We start from the raw sequence: 10,720 nt of genomic DNA on the forward strand, positions 1-10,720 counted from the left end.
TAATGTTAGAGTAATCGCCGTTTACTTTGACCACAAATAACTGCTGCATGCTGATTTTCTATACTCTTTCACTTTTAGTCGATCTAACTAGGGGACAGGAACCAAATTTAGCCCTCAATTTTAGAATATAAATACGAGTAGGTAGTAGGTACTAACTTCCAAATGTGCCTTTGGGGACGCTTGTACTATAACAAGACATTTTATAAAGTGATTTGCTCCCCTCAAAGACGCCCCGTTGATTGGAATATTAACCAGCTGATGCCAAGCAGCGGGGCTGAATGTTTTGCCCCCAAATCTCATTTATTGGCTTTCAATAACAGAATTAGGAAGTCAAGGTGGTAGCGAAAAATGCATTTATAATATGGGCAATTGCGCTACGCCCTCGCAATCAACATGACTTTGATTTGATAGTTTATTATTGGTTGCTTTTCTTGCATCTAAAATAAGGGCACTTTGTTAATACTATTCATTTATTTAGACATATAATGCAACTTAACAAAATACTTAATACCTTACATTTTCCAATACCTTACATTTTTATTTTATTTTTAATCTTAGAATATACCTCAGTTAGTGAACCGAGTATCAAATATTTATTGTAATCGCTATCGGTATATTGTCAATGCGAATTAGGTTCCACGACACAGGGCTACCTAGTGTGGGTACCCTACATCGGATAGAGAAAAATTGCATAAGTTGTATTTGGTTAATAAATATATTTTTTATTTTCATTGTCGCAGCATTCTAGCGTAGCGTAGTGCTACATTCATGCTACAGAGCTGCGTAGCAAGGATCTAGCACTCGTAGCATGAGTCTACGTTCGTGTAGATTGTAGCCGTAGACCCATGCTACAAGCGGAGTACTACAAGTGCGCAAGTGGCAATAAATATTAATAATTATTGTAGAATTATTACCAAAAATGTTCCATAATAGAGAAAGAGCCAGCGCGTGCCAGACCTCCGTCATTTTATAAAAGTTGAAAATTTCTCTGCGTATTACCAGCACAGGGAGAAACTATTAGCGACTATAAAGTTTGGATCATGGTGGCTTTGGGTACGAATGTTGGGAATATCGATTGGGACTTTTCACAGTTCATACATATCGGATGTATGAACTGTGAAAAGTCCCAATCGATCTCACATTTTCAAAAAATACATATTCAAGGTCAAAGTTCACAAAAATGGGACTTTTGCATTTTCCAGCTAAACGGTAAGGTTATAATAAAATATGTTAAACACAAATTGTAGACCATATAATCATCTACAAAAATTGCTTTTGCGCTTATTTCCCTAAGAATCACCATTCCTGAGATATCGCGATTCTAAAATTTGAGGGAAAACTATTAAAATCACGATATCTCAGGAATGATGATTCTTAGGAAAAAAAAGCCTAAGACAATTTTAGATAATTTTATGATCTACAATTTTTGTGTTGCCTATTTTATGATAAAACTTAGGTACCATTTAGCTGGAAAATGCAAAAATCTCATTTTTAACCTAGCTATGCGAATTATTGTATCCTTAAATGTCTATTTTGACCGGACTGTAATATATTATATTATATTCCATAATCTGAAATGAGCTTTAGGTGTGAACGTGTATATTTATAGCTCAACGTGGGCTTTGAAGGGGCGTATGATTAGGAAGAAATATTAAAGAGGGCGCGAATTACAAATTTACTCAACATCTGCGCAACATTATTAGATAATGAGTAATTTTGCACTCTGTTGAGTTCTAAATCTACTCATGGATCTACAGATGTGGCTTTATTTAAATATGCACTCAATGCCACACCATCTTTTGTCTGACTACAACCTAATTATTGAACGCTAAAACCTAATTGATTATTTAAAAATCACGATCGACTGAGTCGAGAAAAATAAAATTCTTCTCGACTCAGAAGCTGGCTTCATTTCTCTAGTTTTATAACTTCCTTTTACATTTTGCCTTGTACTTGCTTTAGGAATTTGTATAAAATTGAAATTTTTCCTAATTGATGTACAAGATAAAATCAAGTAAGAAAACTAAAGTAGAGTCCAAATATATTGATTCTATTCTGTCTATGGTCTATATAAATTCATAAATGAAGCTTCTTCGTTAGGCATGTTACCGTATACTTTCGACTCTGACTACTTGTAACAGTACATACACGGAAACTTTTTAATGGAAATTTTCAAAAATTAACACTAGCTTATGACCGCGACTTAGTACACGCCGTCCATCAAGTAGTTTGAGCTGTGAGTCGATAGATCAGTCAGTCAGTCAGTTAGCTTTTCCTTTTATATGTTTAGACCTGTCCGCGTGGACTACACAAATTTCAAACGCCTATTTTACCCTTTAGGGGTTGAATTTCAAAAATCCTTTTCTTAGCGGATGTTTACGTCATTATAGATCTGGATGCCCAAATTCAGCCCGATCCATTCAGTAGTTTCAGCTTGATAGATCAGTCAGTCAGTCAGTTAGTTTTCCTTTTATATAGATCAGTCAACTTTTCCTTTTATATAGATAATGGTAAAACGTGGTTTTTTTATTTTATTCGATCGGATGTTCGTCCAGAAATTGGGTTGTTATGGTAATTTTATGACCGTCACCGTATAATAAAACTGCAAATATACAGGTGCGTCGATGTTCATAAAGTGCGTGCTCAATACTTTTTTGGGGAGCGAGCCTCTAGATGGAATTGTGATGGTTCATGAATATATTGTTACAGTTATAAATGAGATTAATATCTGAAATATTATGCATTACAATTTTCGCTATTTTTTCATAATATATTATGTGTAGATGGGTAGATCTAACCATATAAAAGGAAAAGGTAACTGTCGGGCTGGCTGACTGGCACAGTTTAAACTACTGGATGGATCGGGCTAAAAGAGAACATTATGAAGAACTCTTAGTAATGGAAAATTCTTTGCAATGTGTTCTTCCCCCAGCTGCATAGGTCGTGGTCACGACGGGACCATGACCCATGCAACTGGGTCGAAATATCAACAAATCAAAATCATCAAATTAATTGTATCACGATATTTCCGTTATCTAAATTTATGTTGTTAAACTATTAAATAGCTTAATATTATTAGTTTTAAAATACAAGAACTGGTGTCTCCTAAGACGAATCGAAAGGTGATAACCCAATGATTATAAATGTGTAATACGAAAGCGCATGTTGTGATGCAACACAGTTAGGGCTCTTTTCTGGAGACGAGGCGCGTTGCGCGTTGCGTAGTGCGTCGCGTTGCGCTGTTAATTCAAACTAATGGGCAAGTGTGAGAACGTTTTAGTAGAAGTGTTAATTGGCGTACAACGCGGTGGAGAACGCGCAGTCGCATGAAAACACGCGGCGGGCACCGCGGTGTTAATCGAAACCATATACCCCCATATGATTGTATCTTCACATGTGACGCCGCGGCCACCAACGTGGGCCCCGTCACTGGTGTGACTGCGTTTCTCGCAACGCCTCTCCATAGAATCGCATGACGCGCCGCACCGCAGTCCGCAACGCACCATGCGACGCGCAAAGAGCCGCGTGTCCAGAAAAGAGCCCTTAGGCGCGACAATCACCCAACCACAGCGCGCCTCGAACATCAACGAGCGACAGATCAGTGTACCAATGACATATTGTACCCGTATCCATACACAATGTTGCCAATTTAGTTGTACAAAATCTCTGAACTGATTTGACTATATAGATATTGTAGGCGTGTGCTGCTACATAATATTATAGCAGCAGACGCCTACCATGCTACAATATGTTACGGCTGATGCTACTGCTAAGTAGTGCTAATGATAAAGATAAGATAAGCTGAAACTTAGGTTGCCAAAGATAAAATATCTCTGCTACCCTAAGCTCAACTTAACCGTACCGTTACACAGGTTTTAACACATAAATATTGTGCGTCGCTGTTAAACACGAAGATAAAAACGTAATGTTGTTGATGCAAAGGCACTGGGGTTAATAGAAATACATGAATGGGCGTCATTATGTCTCGGCTCGAGGTAAAGCGGGTAGTACGCTTTTGCTCCCGACCCCTTTTATCACCACCGCAACCAACAATCTCGGACAAACTGATTAGTGATGCGAAAGCTGAGGTAGATAAAAACGACAGTTCAGTCCAAGTTAAGGTACGCTTACACGGGCAATTGGAATTCCTCAATTCCAGGCAATTTAACCAATTATGACTTCACGACCACATAAAGCAATTTACTGCAATACCCCGCAATACCTGAAAATCTGGAGCAATTCAAATAAAATTATTCCAGATTGCTCCACTTATTGCTCCATATAGATCCTTAAGTGTTGCCAAGCAACGTTGTATGCAGCATAAGTGTTGCAAATTGTTTAAGCAATTATTGCTTAAGGAATTTCCTATGTAAGCGCACCATTATAAAAGCAAAACAATTTTGTGCCAGGTAAAGCGTGTGTGCCAGTGAAGTGAGACGTGACGCGGTGATCGAGTCATACAAAAGTACTTACGTAAGTAAGAAACATACATTTCTGCCAAATCGATAAAGTAACAATGCTCTGTACGGCAACGTGTACAAATGAGCCATGAGTCTGCAGTTTTTATTTTACTGCGAACCTAAGACTGAGCTAAGACTGAGAATAATAACGCTGCACTCCGCTGCGCTCCACTTATTTCCGCTTCAGTGGAAACACAACCTTAATTTTGGATAGATAACTAATTTGGACCTATGTAAATAAATCTTAACGTTTGATAATGAGTTGAATCACTAATTGTGTTTGGATCAGTGAATTTCATATCTAATTTTTCCATATATGTACCTATTTAAGTATTATAATGTAAAACTAGGTACTAAGTAACCAAATAGACTTTTCTTGATAAGAATAAAGTTTATTTAACCGTAAATAGACATAATTTATGTATCTATTTTGGTCTATTTTAATATATTTAGGTTTAGATACCAATTTATATCCCAATGACTCTTTTTACAAAGCAGTGCACCGCAAAAAATGGTATTCACGTGCTTTTAGTGTTTGAATTTGAAACAAAGGTAATGTAAATTAGAAATAGCACCGTATAAAAGCTTCATGTGTCTAGCAGTAGAGTAAACAAACTAGAAAGATAACTAAGGATGCGACCGTTGGGACTGAAAATTTCCACCCAACGCAAAATAACGTAGCTCCATTACGCCTTATAAATAATGCATCTATATTTACAGCTTTACTTTCATGCTCACACTTAAAACAGAAACATTTTACTTTTTTGCGTACCTATTTTAGCGATGCGAAAAAGCGGGATATTTTGCAGCCTTTTAAATTTTACACTTGAATCAGCAGCTTGCAGTCAAATAAAGAATCGGTACGTAGACATTTCATGTCAAAAACCGGCCAAGCGCAAGTCAGACTTGCGCACCGAGAGTTCCGTACTCGGGTATTTTTCCAACATTTTGCACGATAAATCAAAAACTATTATGCTTAAAAATAAATAAAAATCTGTTTTAGGATGTACAGGTAAAGCCCTTTCATATGATACCCCACTTGGTATAGTTATCTTACTTTGAAAATTAAAACATATTTTAATTTTTTTTCTGTGATGTAACCACAAATTCACGGTTTTCAGATTAATTCCTTTACTTGTGCTATAAGACCTACCTACCTGCCGAATTTCATGATTCTAGGTCAACGGGAAGTACCCTATAGGTTTTCTTGACAGACACGACGGACGGACGGACGGACAGACAGACAGACAGACAGACAACAAAGTGATCCTATAAGGGTTCCGGTTTTCCTTTTGAGGTACGGAACCCTAAAAATATTGCAGCGCGCTTACTCTATGCAGTTACTCGTTCATCAGAAGAACAAGACGAAATATTTCAAGTTGAAAAACTATCGTAGCAGCAAGTGCTTTATGTAGGCGCGAAATAGCAAAATTCAAGTAAAGTAACTTTCATTCATCAAAAAGACAAAGGAATACTTAAAGAATAGAGTTCGCATTTTCTTGGACTATATTATATAATACTTACCAACTCCTTTTTTCAACATGGTGGTTAGTTAGTTAATAGGTACCTAAGTATATTATAATATTGTAACCATTTATTTTAAAAATATGATATATGTGTATCTAGATGGTGTGCCATAAAGTGTATTTTGCTTTTACTTTAAATCATCTCAAGGTGCCCAAAGATGTTATGAGAAAGCAAAAGATACATAGTAAATATTTTCATTGAAATATGCTTTTGCCTCATAGTATTTTTCTGATTAGACGTTGAAACCGCTAAGCTAACATTATGGAAAATCCAAATCAAACCTATAAAGTTAGTAGTCCATCAAAATAATACGTACCAATAAAGTAAATTGTCCTGTCATTTATCTTTATAAATGGTTACCCCAGCAAAGCCCGACATATTTTAATCAATCACGCGTTGAAAATGCACGTACTCGTATGTACGACTAGATGTGTACATGACTTGAAATATGAGAGCTAGCCCGCAGTATATTTTGTATTCCGTTCTCTTCATACCCGTGACTTATTGCCTCGAAGATGGCGGACTATCTTTCCCTTGCCAAAATTTATATTTACCGTAAGTAGTTCTACAAATTGGCTTATCTGATCGGTATTCGACATAGAACGAATGAACCTCATTTCTTACATCAACTATGTACACATATTTTATAGAATATTGCTTTTTCCCCCAGAGGTTCTAAGAGATGGATCTTTAGTTTTTCTTCGGACAAGATACATCGACAAATCTTACACATATTAGTCATCTCAACCTATCGGTTCACTACTAATGGGTCTCCTCTCAGAGTGAAAAGGATTTAAACTACAGTCCACCCATGGGACTGATTGTGATTGGCAGACTTCCCATAAAGGAGAACTCCCATGAATGTTGGTTTCCTCATCATTCAACGTATTCGCCGTTACCGAAATATCACCATGTGCAGAGGCTTTTAAACTTGATACGAATCTGTCACGTTTTCAAGAAACTCCTTTCAAATGAATTTTAGTCATTAACTACTTTAGATACACGTAGTGTAGCATTGTAACATTGTAAGCAAACACGAGTAGGTACGCTTTAACATAAAACCGCACACCGCAATGAGGAAAACGTCGCTTGAATACTGAAGAACAAAGGGTTCGTTAAAGCGGTAGTCAACGCATGAGAGATTCTTCTTGGAAAACCTCACACAAGTTCTTTCACTATCATGAAAGAGTATGATTTTAAATAAATTAATAAATAGCACAACATACTACATGTTGTGCTATTTATTAATTATTTATTTCGCTGGTAAACAACTTGTATGTAAATAATGATTTATTTCAGACTGAGAAGTAAGTATGAACGACTCACTCACTTAGCGTATTTGTCCTAGCATGTCGTTATTTACTATATATAAAATATTCTGCGCTCTATGTTAAAATATAATAAGACAAACAGCAGACACAACTTTATATAAAATAGATAGGAACGCGTAAAAAGCCGCGGCATTCTCTTTATATTTTTACGACATCGAATAACACTACAACATAAAATGTAAAACATTACGTCTTAAACCCGTCGCTTTTTCTTTTATGTGATTAGATTGAACCAAAAACTGATAGAAAGTCGTATTATATTTTAATAATATTATGTTATCTATTGAAAGCACCTTTTAGTAGAACTTTTGTCCTTGCCAAACCAATCTTGGTACGTCGACTTTAAGGCCAATTCACACCAAGTGCGTATGCAGCACGTACACGTGACACGTGCGTAGTGACGTGCGTGAATCCGTAAACATAACTGCACGCATTACGTCTACGTGAACGTTCACGCCACGCAAGCGGTATGCCATGTCTCATACAGTTCCATACATTACCACGCAATGGTACGCGCTACGTCTACGCTTACGCAACCTGTGTGAACGAGCTGTTAAAGACAAGAACTAAGGTATACAACTAAACAGACAAAGATGAAAAATTCACGAAAATTGGATAGGTAAGTACTTTCAGATAGTCAATTTTGTTAAGATATTGTGTACAACCGAATGAGCAGCAATGCCCAAGTAGAGTTGTTTAGATAAGGTAATCTACCTGCTGTATAATTTATATAAGTAACTTTAGTTAATCTGTAGGGTGAAAGGTACGCTCGGTGGGGCGCTTCGAATCGGCACAAAAAAATAATTGTCATTTTGCATGGCACACCTTTTCCAGCGTATTTGTAATTTGTATATTATGCCCATTTCGTGATTAAAGGGCAGCTATTCAAAGTGAGTGTGCGCGGCAGTTACACTAATTAATTCCCTATCAAAACAACATCGCTCGAAGCATCTACAAAAGTACTCGTAGACCTCTTTAAATGTAATTACTAAGGGACGCGCGGTAAGGGAATTGCAGACGGGATGGGAGTTTACAGGATTTTTTGGTAGATAATGGAGTAGACCTGTATCACAATCTATTTGCAGTCTGGGAAATTTCTTGACCCATGTTTTTGAACTCGGATTGTATGTAGGGTTTTCGAAAGTAATCTTTTAGGTTAAATTACGTAAGTACGTACGGTCGATTCGGTTTAAAAAATAGTAGGTAAGTAGGTACAAGTACCCATTCACATTACATATCGACTATCGTAAAGAACAAATTAAATTAAGCACAATAATAAAATTATTGTTCTGTTAATCTCTGTAAATGAAATTTTCTTTACTTCTTACTTAATTATTAAAAAAAATGTAACTCAAGAAATAGTTCGTTTGCTTTGTTTGTAGACGTATCACACAAAAAACCACTGTAACTACCTATCCCACTGATGGAGACGTAATTGCCGCAGTTCGCAAAATAGCAAGCATAATATGTACATAGGATACTACTTACTACGTCATCATCAGAATGTGAATGGTTTAGGCCAAGTGCGGATTCGCAGACTTACTTCCATACTTTTTTGAGAATATTATGGAGAACTCTCAGGCGCGCAAGTATCCTCACAATGTTTTCCTTCACTGCTAAAGCTATAGTGATATTTAACTGTTTAAAACGCACGTAACACCCGAAAGTTAGAGGTCGACCCCGGACCTCCCGAATGGGAGGCCGATTTCTTAACCACTATGCTATCACCACTCTTACTACTTCTCCAACTTTGTTCAAAATATTCGTCTTAGGAGCGGAGGGTGTGGCTGTGTTGGGTGGTTGGTGAAGAGGCTTCATCACCCATCCAGTCACTGGCTGCCCCACCGGTCTCTCGCCTGTCCAGTTTGGTTACGGGTGAGGGAGATGTTGTGGATGGGAACGTGGAAAGGGAATTGCCCTCCCCACGAACCCTAGCCCTCGAAAGAACCTGTGGGTGATGGACACGGGGTGGTCCATCGTTCACAGTGTGGTCCTCGGGTTGTTGACGTGCTGTAGTTTCGCCATGCCTCTAATGGTGGGGGCGCGTAGTGTCCCAGTGGTGGGTCTGTTGAGGCGGACATCCGCTGGCGGAGTAACGAGTTGTTGTCGGTCCCTTGTGGTCCGTCATCAGCGGTGGGATGGAACTTCGTAAGGTTTTTAGTCGGTAGGAGTCCGACATAACCACTGTGCTCCCCCGTGGCCGATGGTATCCATGACGGATTTTCCTCACGAGAAAAAAAAGGTCCCATGGGCAGCACAAATTGAAGCTTAGCTAGGGGCTTGGCTCTATTAGAGATCTCATACCTTTTTAACAGTGAAAGCATTATGAACTTGTGATTCTTGGCAACCAAATTTACATGAAATTTGGAATAAAGGCTTTGTTTATTTTATTTATATATTCATTTAATAGCAATGTTATAAAATGCGAAAGTGTATCTATATCGATATGTCTTTTGCCTCTCTACGGCCCATCTGTTTTACCTTTTTTCTCGGAAAGAGAAAGGGCTCCCACGGGATTTTTTAAACCTAAATCCACGCAGAAATAGACTTTTCGTCAAAATCGATTAAGCGGATGGGCCGTGAAAAGCTAGCAGACTGACACACTTTCGCGTTTAGGTATAGAATTAGAATGGATAGTATATAAGTACTTGTATGGAGTATGGATAAAGGTTTTATGCTTCAAGTAGGTAAGTACCTATATATTTATTAAAACGATGTGTTGGCATCGTAGAGTAGGTACCTACATTTAATTTGCTCGCAAGCACTCAGCGAAACTAAATTGAAAGTCACTTGAGAAATGATTTTCCTTTTGCTCCCTCAATCTTTCCTCGTTATTGACGATTTGTTGATATTTTATGATACCTGAGCTTCGTAGCTTAGTATTTATTTAATTTCTATTACTCTAAATATCTAGGTATATAAAAGGAAAAGGTGACTGACTGACTGATCTATCAACGCAGAGCTCAAGTTACTTGATAAATCGGGCTGAAAGGCATGCAGACCACACTAATATTATAAAGACGAAAGTTTGTGTGTGTGTGTGTGTGTGTGTGTTTATTACTCCTTCACGCAAAAACTACTTGACGGATTTGGCTGAAATTTGGAATGGAGATAGATAATATCCTGGATTAGCACGTAGTTACTTTTTATCCCGGAAACTCAAAGAGTTCCCACGGGATTTTGAAAACCTAAATCCACGCGGGTGAAGTCGCGGGCATCGGCTAGTAGCTATTATGACATAAATATCCGCTGAGGTTAATTTTCAAAAATCCTTTATTTTTGAAAATTAACCTCTAAGGTAAAATAGGAAACTTGTGTAGTCTAGTCTACGCGGACGATATCACGGGCATAAGCTAGTATATAAATAAATGTAGGTTTTATAACGTTGACCACGTCTACACT

This window comes from Maniola jurtina, chromosome 8 (genome assembly GCF_905333055.1).
Source record: "Maniola jurtina chromosome 8, ilManJurt1.1, whole genome shotgun sequence".
In the NCBI taxonomy this organism is placed as follows: Eukaryota; Metazoa; Arthropoda; class Insecta; order Lepidoptera; family Nymphalidae; genus Maniola; species Maniola jurtina.